We start from the raw sequence: 22,835 nt of genomic DNA, 5'->3' as shown, positions 1-22,835 counted from the left end.
TTTAAATTCAGTCAATTCATAAAGTAATTTGTTTATAAAGTCTTAGGATAGCATTCATTATTAGTGTTACATAGATTTCTGAATTGACAGAATTGAAACTCATACAACGGAGAATTCACAGATGCTCTTGTTGGTCTCTTACAAGACTAAAGGTGAATATATTTATTTCATTTAAAACCACTTGAAAACCAGGGTGTTGAAACTGTTTGCTAAGTTATGTTCCATCGACTGGTCCATGACGTCCAGGGGCCATTTGTTTGTTTTAGCTGTGTTATGGCTACACATAATTTTATTTTTTTCAGCGACAGAGACACACACACCTCTTCGTACCTCAGATCCAGTGCCCTGCCCTCTCTCTCTTTATGGCCATGTCTGAAGTTCCCATACTACGTCTAGGCTTTATGAGTAGTTCCTGTATCGGTCTGCAGGTGTGCCAAAAATGCATGCTCTTGTTGTTCTGTTACAGGTTACACATACATTTATTTTTACACGCACATACACAACACACATACTTGTCATGTTCTTTCCTGTACTTGAACACTTATTAAATAATGTTTTTATAGTCAGTTGTTTATTCATATCTCATGTAGACTTAATCTGCTTATTTCTTCCCTACACCTTTGCAGATCTAAAACCAGATGAAAGTAAAAACACGTTCTCTTCCTAATTCGTTTTTTTCCCACCTGTATTTTGTCAGGCCAGTGAACATGGTGGTAAACTGTACTATTTGTATGGACCCTAGGTTACCTAGGTTACCCTTTCCCTTTGTTATCATACTAACTGTATGTTGTATAACCTTAATTAGTGCTCCCGCTCACCTTGTGTACCATGCCAGGTGTGTACAATACTGACGTTAATGGGAGAGGGAAGGGGTTAAGGTGTGGTCTTTACTCCCAAATTTCACTTAAATATAACTTCCAAATGAAGAGAGACAATGACACAAAGTCATCTGGGAAAAAAATGCAATTTTATGGACAACGGTGGATGGTTATTAAAATAACCTTTGTGTTAGGGCACTCTTAAAAGAGCAGTTTCACTCCACGGCATACTGCCATGGGACTTCACCTGCTGGTGATGACAAGTAGGTGGTCAGCTTCTCCATCACCTGGAGTGCCTGTCTGGGGGCGTTGTTGGTGACATCAGGTAGGTGACCATTTGGCATGCCCATCTCCATCCGGAGCAGCTCCTGGAATGACCTCCGCAGGTAGTTATAGAGAACACGTGTGGCCTTCACGCAGGCATTGACATTTGAGGGGCTGAGACCAAGCACTCACCAATACATTCTCCACCGGGCTGCCAGAATCCCAAAGGCGCATTCAACAACTAACCTTGCCCTGGACAGTCGTTTGTTAAAGATCCTTAAAGGCTTTGGCAATGGCAACTGGTGTCCAGCGTAGGGCCTCATGAGGTTGGGCCTTAAAGGGAAGGCCTCGTCGCCGACGAAGACATGGGGAACAGGTCCCAGGTCTTCAGCTCCAGGGAGTGATGCAGGTGGTGGAATCTCCAGGATGCCATCATGAAGTGCCTGGCCGAAGGCAGAGTCCCGGAGGGTCCCACCATCACTTCCCTTGCCGTAAGCACCAACAACACAGAAATAGTAAATGGCATCTACAACAGCCAAGAGTACAACTTAATATGTACCGTTGTTGTAGAATTGCGAGCCTGAATTACTACATGTTTCCCGTCAATGGAGCCAAGACCGTTGGGGAAATTCCACCTCTCCAGGAACTCAGCAGCGATGGCCCACCAGTCTTCCTCCTTGGGGACAGGCATGTATTCACCAACCAGACAGTTCCAAATGGCTTGTGCCACAGAGGGGACAATGCCTGCCACCGTGGACCGCCCAACTCGGAAGCTGAATCCAATGGTCCTGTAGGAGTCCCCTGTTGCCAAGAATCTAAAATATAATTCCAAATAATGATCAATATTGTGTGTAACTTCAATTCCACCCACATATTATATGTACTCATATAGCTACCACATTACTGTTTATTATGCTCTACTAATTATATTGTAATACTCATCAACCATCATTAACAATGCCTTGAAACAGTACAATTCAGTCTATGACTATATCATTAAACTGTAGCTCAGGCCAACTCTACTCTTAGAAAAAATGGTACTATCTACTTAAAAGGGTTCTCCGGCTGTCCCCATAGTAGAACCCTTTTTGGTGCCAGGTAGAACCCTTTTGGTTCCAAGTAGAACCCTATTGGGTTCCATGTATAACCTATTCCCCAAAGGGTTATACCTAGAACCAAAAAGGGTTATCCTATGTGGAAAGCAGAAGGACACTTTTGGAACCTTTTTCTCTAGGAGTGCATGTGAGTCCAATAAGAATGTAATGAATGACTAACTGTCTTGAACAACAATGGGTCCTGGAGAAGACTAGCCTACCTTCATCAGGGCAGAGGGCAGGCACCTCAACTTTCTTTTCATTTGGTAACATTGAATAATTAAAAAAGGATTATAAACCAACTTCTGGAAAAGTTATAGTCCTAATGAACATTCTGTAAAAGTACATCTGATGTCAAATAAGGACTATTAACTAGAGCCCTTTAGCTAGCTAGGTTGCACATAAAAACAATGTATCCAATATCAATCAATTATGGTATCAAAGGCTTTAAAAATGTTCTTGAATGTAGCTTACCGGAGACAAATCGCCAGGCGTTCAACGGCTGGTGGACTCCCGTAGTTGGTATCCACCCGGGCGATCCTGGCTCCAACCATCTGGAGCAGATGATCGAACTGGCTTTGGTCCAGACGAAAGTAACTCGGAATTCCTCTCCAAACAGTCGAAGCTCTTGAATGAGACGGTGGAACTCCCCTGCCTGCTTTCAGGACTTTAATCATATCTGGACCCAAACAGACCTGCGCTTTCGGCGGGGCTGGTCCCGGTCCAACAGTGCGAACAAGACCACCTTCCTCAACGTTGGTCTCATTGTTGAAAGAGCCTACTCTGCTATCTTGACTATTTCTTATTGCATTTCGCGCCAAAACTGCATTTTGGTGGGAAATTATATTATGGGCTCTCATAATTAATTTGTGGATGTCATCGAATAAATAATATACTTGGCAAATAAATGAATTAAACATGTAAAGAGATTGTACAGTCGAACTGTTTTTATTATGTTATCCCACATGTTTTTATTGGATATGTGTGCAACAAAAAGTCAACATTCACATTTTGCTACTTTCTGTCAAGTAAGTCTACACATACAATTTGATGCATACGTTCGATAAATCCAGCGTATGCACCACACAGAACGTACTACAACTGCCTCTGCAACGCAATGCTGCAAGGCAAACGCAGCGTTCAATTGGAAATGAATGTACTCCTGGTGTATCGAAACGCAAAGCACAGTCGACAGTTCGAAGCCTAACTTTTGTTGCATATATATCCAGACGATGCTGCACACCATTTAGCGCAATGACACTGTCGGTGTGTTCGAAGCATAAAAGTTGGCACTAAATTGAAATCCAAATCACGACAAAGAGTTTCCTCCAACAAACATAAGCGTTTGTCAGCACCAAGGCGCAGAAAAAAGTTATGAAAACCCGAACAAAATTACAATGTAGGAGAATGTTTTAGCTAACAATTGCCATCACTCATTCGTAAACAATGTGCAACCATAAATTGTAGCCTAATCGGACGCTATACAAGTTACTGCAATATTTTACTCATTTGTAAACTATTCTACAACTGAGCTATGAATGTATAAGTAGTTTTCAACAAAAAGTTAAACAGTTCAATTATATTTATACTGTACCAGTAGTCTGTCCTCAACCCGGTCAAAATTCAGGATGTAGTGAGGAGCCGCACATGCATCCCCCCAACTCGTGACATGCAGCAGCACTGATTGATGGCAGAGTGGTTCCCAAACTTTTTTTTTAAAGGAACTCAGTCAGGTTTTCCTCTCGTCGTGTCAGTCATTGCAGACCCAAGAGTGCTATTTATAACTTGTCAGAAATGTCCAGTTTAATTTGCCCATGTCAGCTAACGTTTTTTTAGGCCATTGATTTAGTTGTAATGTTTGAGCCACTCATTTCACATGAGCATACAAGACATGGCTAAATGTGTAGAATTACAGGACATTTGCTTTAAAACTGCACAATATTATCTACATTGACACAGATATTTCAAACTTAAAAGTAATAAAGAAGACTTCTACAATGCAGTCATCGAGAGTCACCCTGAAAGACGGATGAATGGGCAGCAGGTAGCCTAAAGTTAGTGGTTAAGGGTGGCCAATAACCAAAAGGTTGCAGGTTCAAATCCCAGAGTCGGCTAGGTGAAAAATCTGAATGTGCCCACTTAACCCTAATTGCTCCGGTAAATCTCTCTGGATAAGAGCATCTGCTAAATGACTAAAATGTAAAGCAATGGACTTCATTTACAAGTTAAAGGGACATTCTCCCACTTTTCAACATCATATTCATTATCCCCAGGACAATACCAGGTTCTACATATGTGAAAACGTACGTTTCAATGATCTGTAGTTAAAAATAAAAAATGTCCTAAAAAAATGCTTATTTTTTACATCATAGGGTAGGATTAAAAAGTAATAAATACTGTGATTTTCTAAATCTGCAGAGGGAGGGTATTTTATTTTTTATTTTCTTTCTTGTCTGGCGTTGTGCTGTAGATAATGAAAATGAGTTGGTAAAGTTGCCCTTTAAGGCAGGTCTAAATGCCTTTTCTTAGGGTTAGGCTACTGTTGAATGAACATGAGAAGAACAGTGCTGTTGTCCATTCAGGACCACATAGTTAACCTGTAGGCTATCAGATGAGCGGCCACTGAAGTATGTGTAAAATGAGTAAGCTCAAGTAAGCTGTTCTAATTGAAATCGGGCCTTCATCACATTGGGGAGATGTCGAGGGCAGTGAAACCCTTGGTGAAGACCAACGGCCCTGCAGTTTTATTCACTATGTCCACATCTATGTTCATGCTAGAGAGCGAGCAAAAGTATTTGTGGTTGAACAAACAGACTTATCATTCCTCTTTATCCAAATAAGAAAGGCACAATCACAAATGGCAAATGTGAAACCATCTGCTTTGATGGAGTCCTCGCCAAAAACCTGAGAGTGTTGAACTGCCATAGTACAAGCTTGACTGAGCATGCACAGGATCTACACGAACTAAATCACTCCATTTTATGTCTTGATAGTGGATGATGTTTAATCATTGCCCATTATCCAGCAATCAAACGAGTTGAGGAAAGAATGAACGATGAAAGACCTCCCATTGGGACAGTTTACACAAAACTACATGGAGTGCAGAGTATAGGGCCCCCACACTCAACTGGCGGACCATGGTCCGGATCCGGACCCAGAAGGGGTCAATGTGGACCACAGGTCCCGACTACAAGTTTTTTTTTGTGTGTGGGGGGGTGGGGGATCTCGGTCGGAATTCAATCTCTGGTATCATATAAACACACACAGGACATGGGAACATTTGTACAATTGCAGAAAATTAGCTTTAAAACAGAAAATAAAATAAAACGCCCCATGGCAAAATGTGTAGAATTGCAGAAAATTTACTTTCGAACTGCTAAAATGTCTGCCAACAAGAGGGTTGTGTAAAACATGGGTTGTGAGGTGGGGGTTTGTTACTACGCCAATAAATGACAATAATATTGAGTACCCTGGTGTAGGGTATGTCCAATAACATTCCCTCATTACATAAAACATTTTTTCTTGTTCTCCAGTTGCATCAAGTTTCGCGTGGACTTGGGTTGATGCGTATCACTATGTTGGGTTTGTGTGTGTCACAAATTCTACATTTCATGTCTGATTGATTTGATTGGCAGCAACACATACAGTTGAAGTCGGAAGTTTACATACACCTTACCCAAATACATTTAAACTCAGTTTTTCACAATTCCTGACATTTAATCCTAGTAAACATTCCCTGTCTTAGGTCAGTTAGGATCACAACTTTATTTTAAGAATGTGAAATTTCAGAATAATAGTGGAGAGAATGATTTATTTCAGCTTTTATTTCTTTCATCACATTCCCAGTGGATCAGAAGTTTACATACACTCATTTAGTATTTGGTAGCAATGCCTTTAAATTGTTTAACTTGGGTAAAACATTTCGGGTAGCCTTCCACAAGCTTCCCAATAAGTTGGGTGAATTTTGGCCCATTCCTCCTGACAGCGCTGGTGTAACTGAGTCAGGTTTGTAGGCCTCCTTGCTCACACACGCTTTCTCAGTTCTGCCACATATTTTCTATAGGATTGAGGTCAGGGCTTTGTGATGGCCACTCCAATACCTTGACTTTGTTGTCCTTAAGCCATTTTGCCACAACTTTGGAAGTGTGCTTGGGGTAATTGTCCATTTGGAAGACCCATTTGCGACCAAGCTTTAACTTCCTGACTGATGTCTTGAGATGTTGCTTCAATATAGCCACGTAATCTATTTTGTGATGTTCACCAGTCCCCCCCCCTGCAGCAAAGCACCCCCACAACATGATGCTACCAACCCTGTGCTTCACGGTTGGGATGGTGTTCTTCGCCTCGCAAGCGTCCCCATTTTTCCTACAAACCTATCAATGGACATTATGGCCAAACAGTTCTATTTTTTGTTTCAACAGACCAGAGGACATTTCTCCAAAAAGTACCATGTTTGTCCCCATGTGCAGTTGCAAACCGTAGTCTGGCTTTTTTATGGCGGTTTTGGAGCAGCGGCTTCTTCCTTGCTGAGCGGCCTTTCGGGTTATGTCGATATAGGACTTGTTTTCCCGTGGATATAGATACTTTTGTATCCGTTTCCTCCAGCATCTTCACAAGGTCCTTTGCCGTTGTTCTGGGATTGATTTGCACTTTTCGCACCAAAGTACATTCATCTCTAGGAGACAGAACGCGTCTCCTTCCTGAGCGGTATGACGGCTGTGTGGTCCCATGATGTTTATACTTGTGTACTATTGTTTGTACAGATGAACGTGGTACCTTCAGGCGTTTGGAAATTGCTCCCAAGGATGAACCAGACTTGTGAAGGTCTACATTTTTTTTCTGAGGTCTTGGCTGATTTATTTTGATTTCCCATGATGTCAAGCAAAGAGGCACTGAGTTTGAAGGTAGGCTTTGAAATACATCCACAGGTACACCTCCAATTGACTCAAATTATGTCAATTAGCCTATCAGAAGCTTCTAAAGCCATGACATAATTTTCTGGAATTTTCCAAACTGTTTAAATGCACAGTCAACTTAGTGTATGTAAACTTCTGACCCACTGGAATTGTGATACAGTGAATTATAAGTGAAATAATCTGTCTGTAAACAATTGTTGTAAAAATTTCAATTTCAATTGTTGTAAAAATGACTTGTGTCATGCACAAAGTAGATGTCCTAACCGACTTGCCAAAACTATAGTTTGTTAACAAAACATTTGTGGAGTGGTTGAAAAAACTAGTTTTAATGACTCCAACCTTAGTGTATGTAAACTTCCGACTTCAACTGTACATCTGTGTCAGTCGATCACGAGACCATGAAATCAAGTGACACATACAATGCATTCGGAGTATTCAGACCCCTTAACTTTTTCCAAATTTTCTTACGTTATAGCCCGGATTCTAAAATGGATTGTTTTTCCTCTCATGAATCTACACACAATATTCCATAATGACAAAGCAAAAACAGATTTTTAGAAATGTTTGCAAATGTATTAAAAATAAAAAACGATCACATTTACATAAGTATTCAGACCCTTTACTCAGTACTTTGTTAAAGCACCTTTGGCAGCAATCGAGTCTTAGGTATGACGTTATGAGCTTGGCACACCTGTATTTGGGGAGTTTTTCCCATTCTTCTCTGCAGATCCTCTCAAGCTCTGCCAGGTTAGATGGGGAGCATCGCTGCACAGCTATTTTCAGGTCTCTCCAGAGATGTTCGATGGGGTTCAAGTCCGGACTCTTGCTGGGCCACTCAAGGACATTCAGAGACTTGCCCCGAAGCCACTCTTGCGTTGTCTTGGTTGTGCTTAGGGTCATTGTCCTGTTGGAAAGTGAACCTTCACCCCAGTGAGGTCCTGAGATCTCTGGAGCAGGTTTTCATCAAGGATCTCTTTACTTTGCTCTGTTCATCTTTCCCTCAATCCTGACTAGTCTCCCAGTCCCTGCCACTGCAAAACATCCCCACATCATGATGCTGCCACCACCATGCTTTACCGTAGGGATGGTGCCAGGTTTCCTCCAAGACGTGACGCTTGGCATTCAGGCCAAAGAGTTCAATCTTGGTTTCATCAGACCAGAGAATCTTGCTTCTCATGGTCTGAGAGTCTCTTTAAGTGCCTTTTGGCAAACTCCAAGCGGGCTGTCATGTGCCTTTTACTGAGGAGTGTCTTCCGTCTGGGCACTCTACCATAAAGGCCTGATTGGTGGTGCTGCAGAGATGATTGTCCCTCTGGAAGGTTCACCTATCTCCACGAGTGACCATCGGGTTCTTCGTTACCTCCCTGACCAAGACCCTTCTCCCCAGATTGCTCAGTTTGGCCGGGCGGCTAGCTCTAGGAAGAGTCTCGGTGGTTCCAAACTTCTTCCATTTAAGAATGAAGGAGGCCACTGTGTTCTTGGGGACCGTCAATGCTGCAGAAATGTTGTGGTACCCTTCCCCAGATCTGTGCCTTGACACAATCCTGTCTCGGAGCGTTTCGGACAATTCTTTCGCCCTCATGGCTTGGATTTTGCTCTGACATGCACTGTCAACTGTGGGACCTTATATAGACAGGTATCTGCCTTTCCAAATCATGTCCAATCAATTGAATTGACCACAGGTGGACTCTAATCAAGCTGTAGAAACATCTCAAGAATGATCAATGGAAACAGGATACACCGGAGCTCACTTTCGAGTCTCATAGCAAAGGGTCTGAATACTTATGTAAATAAGGTATCTGTTTTTTTATTTTTAATACATTTGCAAACATGTCTAAACCTGTTTTCGCTCAGTCATTCTGGGGTATTGTGTGTAGATTGATGAGGGGGGGAAATGATTTAATCCATTTCAGAATAAAGCTGTAATGTAACAAAATGAGGAAAAAGTATAGGACTGAATACTTTCCAAATGCACTGAAGCTTTGAGTCTAAATGTAGCACTCTGACTGACCTTTTCTTTGGACAACACTATAAAGCATTACTCTAAGTGTTGTTTTCCAAATACTCTCTAGATTGTCTGCTGTGGATGTTAAATTTGTATGTTTGAATGGAATTGGCTGAAGCATTGTTTATGTTCGGCTTTGACAGTATGCATCTGGATATGCTGAGCGTGAGACTGTTGTTTGCTCTTATGTTCCAACTGCATTCACCCACACCCTGTCTAGTCTAAAATAAGGCTGCTGGGGTTTGGACACAGACCATCGGAGGAGTTGTAGTCTGGCAACTTCCACTCAATACACACCCCAGATCCCAAACCCATGAAGGAGTTGGGCTGGCTGATGGATACTCCAAAACCAGTCCTCTAAATGGTACGTCGTCGCCCAACACCATATTACACTTTATAGAAGTAGACCTGATTACCTTCATTAAACAAGCACAAAATGAAGATATATATTATAATATTTGTCTCTGTCACGCCAACCTCGGCCACGTGTTTTTTTTATTTCCTCCAGGAGCAAAAACTCACTCCGCACACAGAGCAGAACAGCTCTGACTGTATTTTTCCAGGGCCGTAGTACAGGAAAGAGTGGCAGGGTTAGACCTGCGGTGGTTGTCTACATTTGTACATCTTGTCCTGCCACCCCCTTTCCATTTATTCCATTACTCGACCAGTCAACAAACTGTATTCTGGTCAGTAACCCCATCTTATATTCAATCATGATGTGTCAAGATGTTTGTTTACCAAAATTGGTTTGAATTCTGGCTGATGTCATCTACCCATTTTAGTAACGACAGGCAATAATATGCAAATACGAAAGTAAACATGTCTATTCTATAACTGTTGAATTTGTGGCACAAAAATAAATAAAAAACACTCACAAAAAAGGGTGGAAGTGGTGTTTTTGACCACATACTGGAATTATTATTTGTTATTATGAAAATGTATGTGCTCACTACTGTAAGTCGCTCTGGATAAGTGACTAAAATGTAAATATAAAAATGTAAGACTGAGAACCGAAACAAATTCCAGGGGAAAGCCTTTATTACTCTTAGTTGAGAGAGCTCTGAACCCCATGTAGGATTAGAGGCTTTGTGGGGAGCAAAGCACAGAGTATGGATACATGCTCACAATAATGCGATTTTTGTGGATAGCCAGAATAATATAATCATTTTATTTAAAACATTTCCAAGCTTTGCAAGAAGAACGAATTCCCTAACAATCCTGTTTAAATCCTGACACATCTAAAATCAGTATGTGAAAACTACCTCATTCCGAATTTACTTCACTCGCGCTGAAGAGGGAGGCTCGCTCACATGCGCAGATCAAATACACAGATGGAACGCTGATTAAGATGTTTACACGTCCTAATAATTTGAAAGCTCAGAAAAGGTGTTTTAAATCGGCATATGCTTACTTCGATTTTGGCCTTACACTGATTAAAATAAAGAGAGTAAGGTGTTTAAATAACTATTGCATAATCTGCCATAATCAGTTTATTATCAAATTATTACTGTGCATGTAAACATACTCAGTGTCACCAACACTGTGATTAACCTATGAACTGCTAAAGAAGTTTAAACAAAGACAGCACTAGGCAACCTGGTCTCAGAGCATTTTGTATTATTCTGTACGGAAATCTGAGACACTCCATTTACGTTATATTGCATATGGTATGTATTCATTTTTTAATTAGAATTTTTAATTTGACCTTTTATTTAAAGGCCTATGAACAGTGGGTTAACTGCCTTGTTCAGGGGCAGAACGACAGATTTTTACCACGTTAGCTCGGGGATTCAATCTAGCAACCTTTCGGCTAACCCTAACCTTAACCCTTACCCTAGCTACCATTTGCAAGCTATAATTTGTGACATATTATACGTTTTACAACGTCATAACATATAGCATGTTTAGTAAATTTGTAACACATTGTACGTTTAGCAAATTCGTTACATATTATACGAATTGTAATTCGTAACATATCATACGAAATGGGTGATGGACATCCATTGGGGCGGCAGGTAGCCTAGTGGTTAGACTAGTAGCCGAAAGGTTAGCTAACATGCTAAGTTGTTGCAAAGTAGCTGAAAAGTTGCTAAAATGCTAAAGTTGTCTGTGAACAGATTTGAACTCACAACCTTTGGTTCTCTAGATGTTCGCGTTATACGCACACCCATCAGTCCTGACCAACCATCCTACTTTTAGTTTTTGCCTTAAGTAACCATATGTCTTATACAGTTGGAAGTCGGGAGTTTACATACACCTTACCCAAATACATTTAAACTCAGTTCTTCACAAATCCTGACATTTAATCCTAGTAAAAATTCCCTATCTAAGGTCAGTTAGGATCACCACTTTTATTTTAAGGATGTGAAATGTCAGAATAATAGTAGAGCAAATTTTTTATTTCAGCTTTTATTTCTTTCATTACATTCCCAGTGGGTCAGAAGTTCACATACACTCAATTAGTATTTGGTAGCGTTGCCTTTAAATTGTTTAACTTGGGTCAAACGTTTTGGGTAGCCTTCCACAAGCTTCCCACAATAAGTTGGGTGAATTTTGGCCCATTCCTCCTGACAGAGCTGGTGTAACTGAGTCAGGTTTGTAGACCTCCTTGCTCGCACATGCTTTTTCAGTTGTTATGCCGACAAATCTTCTATAGGATTGAGGTCAGGGCTTTGTGATGGCCACTCCAATACCTTGACTTTGTTGTCCTTAAGCCATTTTGACACAACTTTGGAAGTATGCTTGGGGTCATTGCCCATTTGGAAGACCCATTTGCGACCAACCTTTAACTTCCTGACTGATGTCTTGAGATGTTGCTTCAATATATCCACATAATTTGACTTCCTCTTGATGCCATCTATTTTGTGAAGTGCACCAGTCCCTCCTGTAGCAAAGCACCCCCACAACATGATGCTGCCACCCCCCGTGCTTCACAGTTGAGATGGATTTCTTCAGCTTGCAAGCCTCCCCCTTTTCCCTCCAAACATAATGGATGGTCATTATGGCCAAACATTTCTATTTTTGTTTCATCAGACCAGAGGACATTTCTCCAAAAAGTACGATGTTTGTCCCCATGTGCAGTTGCAAACCGTAGTATTTTTTATGGCAGTTTGCTGAGCGACCTTTCAGGTTATGTCGATATAGGACTCATTTTACTGTGGATATAGATACTTTTGTACCCGTTTCCTTCAGCATCGTCACAAGGTCCTTTGCTGTTGTTCTGGGATTGATTTGCACTTTTCGCACCATAGTACATTCATCTCCAGGAGACAGAACGCGTATCCTTCCTGAGCGGTATGGCGGCCGTGTGGTCCCATGGTGTACATACTATTTTTTGTACAGATGAACGTGGTACCGTCAAGCGTTTGGAAATTGCTCCCAAGGATGAACCAGACTTGTGGAGGTCTACAATTTTTTTCTGAGGTCTTGGCTGATTTATTTTGATTTTCCCATGATATCAAGCAAAGAGGCACTGAGTTTGAAGGTAGGCCTTGAAATACATCCACAGGTACACCTCCAATTGACTCAAATGATGTCAATTAGCCTATCAGAAGCTTCTAAAGCTATGACATAATTTTCTGGAATTTTCCAAACTGTTTAAAGGCACAGTCAACTTAGTGTATGTAAACGTCTGACCCACTGGAATTGTGATACAGTGAATAATAAGTGATATAATCTGTCTGTAAACAATTGTTGGAAAAATGACTTGTGTCATGCACAAAGTAGATGTCCTAACCGACTTGCCAAAACCATAGTTTGTTAACAAGAAATTTGTGGAGTGGTTGAAAAACAAGTTTTAATGACTCCAAACATATCAAACGTAACACATCGTACCACTTTGAGTGTCCTGGATTTGCATTTACAATGTTACGTCTAATCTATGAAACCAGGCTGCTAGGGGTCTCAGTTGGGCAAATGATGAATTTCTTCCATTTTACTCCTGTGACTCTTTCATACTCTTGCCTGTCATTTTCCCCGTTAACGTTATGACCACGGAAATGTTTGTAATGACCTGTCAAACACACCCCGGTAATGGCTGAAATGGGCTCAATGTGATACATTGGCTTTCTGAATTTGACAGCTTTGCATACTCTTGGCATTCTCTCAACCAGCATCACCTGGAATGCTCGTCTTGAAGGAGTTCCCACATATGCTGAGCACTTGTTGGCTGCTTTTCCTTCACTCTGCGGTCTGACTCATCCCAAACATCTCAATTTGGTTGAGGTCGGTTGATTGTGGAGGCCAGGTCATCTGATGCAGCACTCCAGCACTTTCCTTCTTGGTAAAATAGCCCTTACACAGCCTGGAGGTTTGTTGGGTCATTGTCCTGCAAACCAGATGGGGTGGCATATTGCTGCAGAATGCTGTGGTAGCCATGCTGGTTAAGTGTGCTTTGAATTCTAAATAAATCACAGATGGTGTCACCAGCGAAGCACCCCCACACTATAACACCTCCTTCTCCGTGATTTACGGTGGGAAATACACATGCGGAGATCATCCGTTCACCCAGACCTTGTCTCACAAAGACACAGTGGTTGGAACCAAAAATCTCCAATTTGGACTCCAGACCAAAGGATCCATTTCCACCTGTCTAATGTCCATTGCTCGTGTTTCTTGGTTAATTGAAATGCATTCCCAGTGACTACCTCATGAAGCTTGTTGAGAGAACGCCAAGAGTGTCACCGAGGCAAAGGGTGGCAACTTTGAAAAATCTGAAATATAAAATATATTTTCATTTGTTGAACACTTTTGGTTACTACATGATTCCATATGCATTATTTCAGTTTTGATGTCTTCACTATTATTCTACAATGTAGAAAATAGTAAAAATCAAGCAACACCCTTGAATGAGTAGGTGTTCTAAAACTTTGGACCGGTAGTGTATGTAGTAGTGAAATAATGTTATATGATGTACTGTTTTATATTTTAATTTATATGTAATGTAAGCGTTGTAATATGTTTGGACCCCAAGAACAGTAGCTGCTGCATTGGAAGAATCTAATGGGGATCCCAAATAAGTACAAATATAAATAAATACAACATTTGGGGGGTTTCTCCCATTCTTCTCTGCATATCCTCTCAATCTCTGTCAGGTTGGATGCTCCGTTAATCTTTCCCTCGATCCTTACTAGTCTCCCAGTTCCTGCCGCTGAAAAACATCCCCACATGCTGTCACCACCATGCTTCACCGTAGGAATGGTGCTAGGTTTCCTCCAGACTTGACGCTTGACATTCAGGCCAAAGAGTTCAATCTAGGTTTCATCAGACCAGAGAATCTTGTTTCTCATGGTCTGAGAGTCTTTAGGTGCCTTTTGGCAAAGTCCAAGCGGGCTGTCATGTGACTTTTACAGAGGAGTAGCTTCAGTCTGGCCACTCACCTCCCTTGACCAAGGCCCTCCTCCCCCGATTGCTCAGTTTGGCCAGGCATCCAACTCTATAGGAAGAGTCTTAGTGGTTCTAAACTTCTTCTTTAAGATCTTGGGGGATCTTCATGCTGCAGACAGTTTTTGGTACTCTTCCCCAGATCTGTGCCTTGACACAATCCTGTCTCGAGGCTCTACCAACAATTCTTTCGACCTCATGGGTTGGTTTTTGCTCTGACATGAACTGTCAACTGTGGGACCTTTCATAGACCGGTGTGTCCAATCAATGTAATTTACCACAGGTGGACTTCAATCAAGGGTGATCAATGGAAACGGGATGCACCTGAGCTCAATTCCGAGTCTCATAGCAAAGGGTCTGAATACTTATGCAAATAAGGTATTTCTGTTTTGAATTTATAAATTTGCAAACTCCAACTTGCGTGCTACAGAAACACTGCTAACCAAACAGTGCTAGGTGCCTGCACACTTGCATTAAAGGATAACTAAACCCTACATTTCTTTGATTTTTCACAGACCTCAAAAGTGGTCTCCTAATGTGGTTTAAGCATTGTTATGGACTTAGAACATACAATTTTGTTGTTTTTCTGATTTAAAAAGCGTGAGAGTGAAACCTGTATTAAAAATTAAAAATTAACTTTATTCTGTTTTAATGGTAGGCTTACTATTAGCATACTTACACAGTACAGCTTGGGTTGGCCTGACTGTGAAATACCAATATGGGATTCATCATTTTTGATATATCAATGTTTCTCATAGAATATTTCACACAGGGTGCCATTCCTTTGCCTGGTGGGGCGCATGGACATTTTGGGGAATTTTTTTGGGGAAAAATGTGAGTATACCCAGTTCTCCAGACCACTACACATCTGCCTGAAGGCATGTTGATATCTGTGAGTGTGCTCTCTATGCAGTGCTAATTTCGTCAACAAAAACAGTGACTAAAATAAAATGACCTATTTTTCAGTGGCAAATGATGAAACTATAAGTGACTAAATAGACTCTAACTAAACTAACTAAACTAAAAAACTATAACTAAACAAAAACATTTTTTTATTTCAGTTTAACGAGACAAATTTATCTCTGTGACTGAAATCTGACTTAGTGGGCTGGACAAGTTTTTTGAGAGATTGAGAGCTTTTCAGTGATAAGCACCAATAATATTAGCAGCACAGATGCGCAATGCAGTTCTGTTCAGCAGTGGGAAGGATGGGCACACAGCCTACATGAGCTGGTGAGCTGCAGGGCACTTTTCTAGACTCCCTTGAGTAGGCTGTCTTTGAATTTCTAGTCTTTCACTACCGCCCCACTTTCCCCACTGCATTTCATAGCCAGGTTCTGTAGCCAAAGTAGCCAAGTCTTCCTCTTTTCCTCAAAAAAAAAACTTATTGATTCTAGCCCTCACCGTTTAAAAGATATGACCCACAACACTGGCACTACGTTTTTTTCTTTCTATCGTGCATTGGTGGCCCGCATTTTATATCTATAAAGCGTTCTAAAACTAGTCTACTTGCGGACCAGACTGTTAACCATTTGTTTAGGCTACACCTTGTTCAGTCATGTTATCTCATTAGCTAGCTATAGTTAACAACCTGGGCGTGTTCAGCAGGACGCAACGCTTTGGACTATTCAGATAGAAACATGCTATGTAGAACAAACATACTTCTCTGACATGTTGAGTAAGGAATAACGTTGGCTCTATTCATGTAATGCAACTGAACGTGGCCCTGGTAACATTACCAGTAGCCAATATACAAACATTTGGTTACACAGAAAGAAAGAGGGTAACCAAACAATTTATTGAAAACAATTCCCCTTGCCACTACATTATATCTGAATGGGTGAATAACTTTATTTTGAGTTAATGTAGACCCAGTGACTCAGACTTGACCACTTGGACCAGATCTTGAGCACTGGGACTAGGACTTCAGCCATAGGGACTCCTGACTTGACTCGGGACTCGACTACATCACTGGGCAAAAGAGTCATTAGCTCCTGTTCAAAGTCATTAACCCCCGTTCTACTTTTGGACACCAATGTGGCTGTGGGACGCTGATGACGGGACCGAGTGATGGAAGTGCAACCCATGCTACTTTGCAGGACCATCTTGTGATTGTAGCCTCTCTCTCTCGCTCTCTCTCTCGTTTGTTTTGAATGTAATGTGCAATATCTGTGTAGGCTGAATTAGGGATTTACATGGCCAGATAATTCTTATTTGTTTTATATTTCTGCTATTTGGAAAATAATAGTATGTGTTAGTAGGACATGGAAGTCAGTGATTGTTTGCTATAGGTTAATGAGGCAATACATTACAGATGACTAAAATGAAAGGGCATTTAGTTGACAAAAATGGCCCACTGTTTTCATCATTTTGACAATGACTAGACTAAATCATTATTTGAATGACTAAAATGTGACTAAGACTTAATGATATTTTTGCCAAAATGACTAAGACTAAAAAAGAGTGCCAAAATGAACACGGCCTCTACGTGACATACCTAGCACAGGAATGGAGCTTCGGAAAGAAGTCATCACTAGGGCTGCCCTATGACACTGACAAAATTGCATCACCATATGCTTGGTTAGTAAATCTGAACAGCCCCTATCTCTGTTCTGGTCTTACACAGATCTTAACTATATATTTAAGCTCTGTAGGTACTGTATCTAGATGGAGGGGATATTTACTTCCCTCCCTTGAACCCTACCGTGGCTGGGTTACCTTGAACCTTATAATTTGAGCAACATTCTCAACCCTCGAAGGGCTGTTCATCCTCTTACACTGTCCAGAAGTAATTAGATCAGTGGAGGCTAGTGGGAGGAGCTATATGGGAACCACATGTTTGACTCATTCCATTCCAGCCATTACAATGTGCCCGTCCTCCTATAGCTCCTCCCACCAGTCTCCACTGCATTACATGACTGTTCTCTCCCCATCATCACATAAACCCGTACCTAAGAAAGCAATAGTGAGTTGCCAAGCACAGTGCTACAAACCCATTAGCCCGGCTTGTTTGTGACCTTTTTCTAATTGCTTGCATAGGTCCTGGAAGGCACCGGCTGAAGCCATCAAGACGGCAGACACGCACCACTGGTGCAGTAGCCTGATTGGCTCAAACACAACTGCTTCTTCTTCTGTGAATTTTATATGGCGGTTGGCAACCAACGTTACGGTGCATTACTGCCACTGGACTGGAGTGTGGACCAGAGACAGTGAAGGTATAAATTCTACCCAATAATCTCGTCTCCCTAAGGAAACAAAATACATAATTAAATACTACATCCCATGAAGATTTCCCCAGCAGTTCACTTCATCCTGGCTCTTCAATCCCATTACTCCTCAAATCTAATAACAAAGAACAGTGGTTAAAAATAAGTGGCAAGAGTTGTGGAACAGGGAGAGTAAAGGAAGACACTTGTATAAGATCCAGGAAAAGGTGGGGGCAGGGAGCTCCCTTTCTCTCACATATTTCTGCCACTGAAATAGAACATGTTCCAATGTCTCCATCTCCTCCTGACAATCACACCTCCCAGTCGAATGTTTCCCCACCACTTTCAATGTACTATATAGCCTTGTGTGTCCCAGTCTCAGCCTTGGGACTACACATTCCTCCCTTCTCTCTCAGCCTGAGGACCTCCCTGCCCCCACCTTTTCCTGGATCTTATACAAGTGTCTTCCTTTACTCTCCCTGTTCCACAAAACGTGCCACTTATTTTTAACCACTGTTCTTATTGATCCATTGGCTTCTGCTTTACTGATTGACAATTCCAGCTCAACATTAGGATGTTTAAGAGCCTGCTTGGCAATAATATCCACTTCCTCATTCCCCTCTACTGTCACATGAACTGGTACCCAGAGGAATATCACCAATACCCCCATCTGTTTCACCCTATACAAACACTGCAAAAGCTCATACAATACATCCTGTCTGCTCTGAGACACATGAATTTAAGCTCATCAGTGCTGCACAGCTGCCAACAACTCCATTCTGTAAACAGGCAAATTATCCGTTGCTCTTTTTGTCACTGCCACCTTAAACTCAGGAACACTAAACGCTGCTCCTGTTCTCCCTGTTTGTTTCTGTTAATATATTCAAGAAAGCATAGTATTGTGTTCTTAAATGTTCACTTACAACTGAATCTACTCCTTCCTCAACATCTCTTACCCTCTCAAGCAACCCTAGATCTATCACTGATTGAGGGAGAAACCAATGTGGGAGAGCAGGAAGATCTACAGAGGGGCTAAACTTCCTCCCAAACAACCCCATCTCTCTCACCATGCAATTGCCTATCCACCCAAAGCTTGTATTCAGATATTGTTTATGATCCCAGCACTCTAGGTGCACCTTTTTTGTAGGATGTGTAACCTTATGTCCTTGTAGATTTACCCAATATGTAATGGCTAGCTGTTGTCTTCTTAACCTTAACGGCATCTCTCCCAACCCTACCTGCATTGCTGCCACCGGGGAAGTCCTGAGTGCTCCACAACATATTCTTAGGACTTGGGCCTGGATAACATCAAGCTTTTGTAAAGATGTCTGAGCTGCTGATCCATATGCTATACTTCCAGAATCCATTGATGACCTCAACAGCACTATATATATATAACTTCAACACCATTCTATCTGCCCCCCACTCCATTCCTGACAAGCAACGCGTCACATTTAATATTTTCTTTCCTTTGAGAACAACTCTGTTAATATGCTCCGCCCATGTCATTCGAGTGTCAAACCAGACCCCCAGGAACCTAAATCCTCCCACTATCTCCAGATTCCTTCCATACAACTTCAAGTATATTTCCTCCACAACCTTCCTTCTAGAAAACTGAAAACTTGAAGCCCCACCTGAGGAACCACTGCTCTACTTCACTAATCGCTTCTTGAACTCTTCTTGCTCTATGGGTAATATTTCTCCCTCTCTTCCACAGCGCTCCATCATCCGCAAATAATGACCTATCAGGTCTCACCTGAGAGAATACATCGTCAATCATAATGGAGAACAACTAAGGTCTAATGACACTTCCCTGGGGGGTACCATTATCCACCTCATAGCTTTCTGATAGAGCTCCCCACCCTCACTTGTATTGATTGCCCAAAAATAAATTATTTTATCTGGTTAAAAACCCTTCCTCCAACCCCCATGTTATCCAGCTTGATAAGTAGGCCTTCCTTCCACATCACATCAAAATGGCTACCACCACCTCCTTATTTGCCTATGCCTTCCATATGACTGACTCAAGGCACAGTACAGGATCCATCGGCACCACTACCACCTGCATCCAACTTCCAGGCAGTTTCCCTTCCTGCCACACCTTATTGTAAAGGTCCAATACTTTCCCCATTGCTGTGTCACTGAGATTAACCATCATGATGTAACATATCTCATCCTTCCCAGGAGATGTTACCCCAGCTTTAGCTAATGCTCTTTTTATCTCAATGTATCCCCCACCATCATTCTCTGATCAAGGACTCCCGGATGTTCTCCTCTGACCCTCTCTCTCCCAAGCTGCCTCTCTTCTGTCAGATTATTTGAGCTGTGCACCTTCACAAATGCCTGGGCTAACATCTCTGCCTTCTCCATATCTCTCATTGCAACAATCTCCCCACTTTTCAGCACAGGGAGATCCAAATCATCCTCCTAATCATCCCCCATACCTCTCCCACAGGAGTGGTCCTGCCTATGTTTCCACAGAACCGGCTACAATACTCAGCTGTCCTTGTGATCCTCCTTACTACTGCTTGTGCTTGTTTATTCTGGACCAGGTGCTGGTAATTATGGGACCGTTTCAACATTCTGAATGTTCTTATTCTTCACGGCACCTCTACACTCCACCGGAGGACTGCATTACTCTTTCTCCCCCCTGTACCCATAGGAATCACATGCCTTGCACTTGAGATCTTGAGATCAAAATAAGATCCAGAGCAGATTAATTTTCAGTTACTGGGTCAATCCTGGTCCCCCCGCCTTCATTAAGACACACAAGCCCTTTCTCACCTAGTTGTTCCTCCAACACACTTCCAATTACATCAGTCCATAACCCTCCACAGAGCATACTATGGGGATTAAAATCCCTACACCACATTACCAGTCTCCTATCTTGACCTTCTACATTCCCAAGGGCCAGCAACTCCATTCTCTTACACGGGTTGTAAAAATTCCCTATATTCCCCCCTCCCAACCACACCTCTACCACTACATCCTCCCTCTCCCACACACCTATATGGGATCCCCCACTTTATAAAGGTAGCACCACCTCCTCCTCCTGCCACCCTATCTCTATGGACTGCATCATAACCTTGTAATACAAAATCTAGAGTAGGTTTTAGCCATGTCTCCTGGAGACATATCACACCAGGTTTGGCTGGTAACTCCTCAAGAAACCGTTTGAACTCTTGCCCATTAGCCATCAAACTTCTGGCATTCCATTGAAGGATTAACACCATAAAAAAGGCAAATTAACCAATACATGATTCCTGGCTGGACTGATTCTCAGTCTTATTGTGGTCATCCTGTACATTTTTCCATGTCAGTCCTGTGAGCCCAAGATACCGCACTGCCTGCTCCACTATGGTCTTAATCTTCTTAGTCCTCGGTTGTAATTTCTGTGTAATTGATTGTTGGTGTCACAAATGTAACAACCTTCCTCATGTCTTCTACCAGTCTTGTGTTCTCCACCATTCTGCTCCCTCCATCACACCCAACCTGCATCTCAATCTGTCCTGGAATACCTGCTCTTCTAGGTGCCCAGATTTGTTAATGCGTTAAATACCTTCCCTGCATACGAGATGTTACGCTCACTCCTTCCTTACCTGCTGCACTTCCACCTGTCTTTTCATCACTGTCGTGACGTGACTTACATTAATCTGATTTATTTATCGAATCAACTAACTATGTTTAATTGTTTACCCAATTTAAATTAATCATGTAACAATTAAGTCATTAGGATTTGGGGCACCACAGTATAAGTTGTTTATAGAGTTACCATCTCCTGAATTCAACTCTAAAAGATGTATGTATGTGTGTTATATAGCGATAACTTATTAATCATTACCTCATATCAGTCTCATTCTGAACATCGCAGACCACTTGAATCCGCAAGAACCCCAGCCTTTTCTGATTATTCAGTTCTACACAAATTGATTTAATTATTTATTTACTAACTAACTAAATAATAACACAGAATACACTTACACACTTACATGAGACAAAAGTCCCTAGTGGACTGACAAGATATGACGGCTTATTACACAGAGATGAAAAAAGGGATGGAGAAAATAGATAGGGAGAAAGGGACATTTATCGTACATTTGGTAAAGACGCTCACAGTAACCATATACCTTGCACATGAACCACCGCCCACTTGGGTAAGAAATGCAATGTATTTACTTAGATGTCTATCTGTTGTCTCTCTGTTGAAACTTCTTTGGGGAATGTAAGGCTCTGGTTGTCCACCAAAGGTCACAATGTCCTTCTTCTTAGTTATGGTCTTGTAGTGGAGTGTTCAAATAGAACAGATACTCAGCGATTGTCTTCGATGGGATTTTTTTCCTTCCCTCCTCGTGTAGTTAGTCAACGTTCTAAATCCCTTCACAGGTCTCGTGAGTTTTTCTTCACCTCGTGTTGAGTTTCAGAGTTTCCAACATTTTCTACGTGTAGTCACAGCTTCACGTCTGCTGGTCTGAATATGTTCATTCTTAGCGAGTTTTTTTAAGCTCTGGTCGAAAATGGCGGTTCCATTACACTGACACGCTCTTCTGACCTCATTTGGGGTGTGGCTTAGTTAATGTGCAAGGGACATGAAAACAATGGTCCCGTTAGAAAACTAAAATCACATTGCTAACAAAAATAGTTTAATCGTTCTTCATATTGTATTAACATCATATTGGATGTACATTTAACAGCCAAAGGGGGTTTCCTTCCTAAGTTACAGTATATGGTTCATACAGTACAGTTAATAACATCACAAAATGAAAAGCAATATGACATGATTATTCTTTAGATCACCACTGACCATTCTTTACATTTCTACCTTAAAAATATTGTTCCAATATTAACTTTTTTTGGACGTAATAGTTTTGGCAGCAAAAGTTTTCTGGAGGACAAAGGCATTCCTTTGGTTGGTACTGAAGAGCAGGAGAGGGTTTTCTGCTGCATAAGATTTACGATTGGCGTGAGGTGTCATAAAACCGGCCCAGCCACCCGTCTTCTCTCCTCTGGGAAAGGGGTCTGGCTGTCAGCCATTTGCCAAGTTAATCTGAGGCCATGGATCCTCGACCAGGAGAGTCATGACATCACTGAACAACCCCCATACGCTACACTATGGGCACCCCCACAGTTACAGCACTTTAACTGGACCCCAT

General features: G+C 41.7%; 1 protein-coding gene and 1 pseudogene across 3 annotated transcripts in view; both read right to left on the bottom strand.

The window, feature by feature from the left end:
- LOC139381993 (equilibrative nucleoside transporter 1-like) overlaps positions 1-22,835 on the bottom strand; it is a 69,648-nt gene that overhangs the window by 32,375 nt on the left and 14,438 nt on the right. Inside the window, exon 1 of one of the 3 annotated variants that reach the window (XM_071125902.1) lies at positions 3,771-3,858. The exons of 1 other annotated variant lie outside the window; for it this stretch is intronic. The gene's annotated coding sequence lies outside the window, so the exon portion shown is untranslated. Of the gene's footprint in view, positions 1-3,770; positions 3,859-22,835 lie in introns of those variants that run through there. One more of the 3 variants, XM_071125904.1, reaches the window with a different exon arrangement.
- On the bottom strand, positions 1,034-2,942 carry LOC139381849 (uncharacterized; annotated as a pseudogene).

Source organism: Oncorhynchus clarkii, chromosome 23, assembly GCF_045791955.1.
Source record: "Oncorhynchus clarkii lewisi isolate Uvic-CL-2024 chromosome 23, UVic_Ocla_1.0, whole genome shotgun sequence".
In the NCBI taxonomy this organism is placed as follows: Eukaryota; Metazoa; Chordata; class Actinopteri; order Salmoniformes; family Salmonidae; genus Oncorhynchus; species Oncorhynchus clarkii.
The sequence above is the reverse complement of the archived record's forward strand: the minus strand, read 5'-3'. Positions and strand labels throughout refer to the sequence as shown.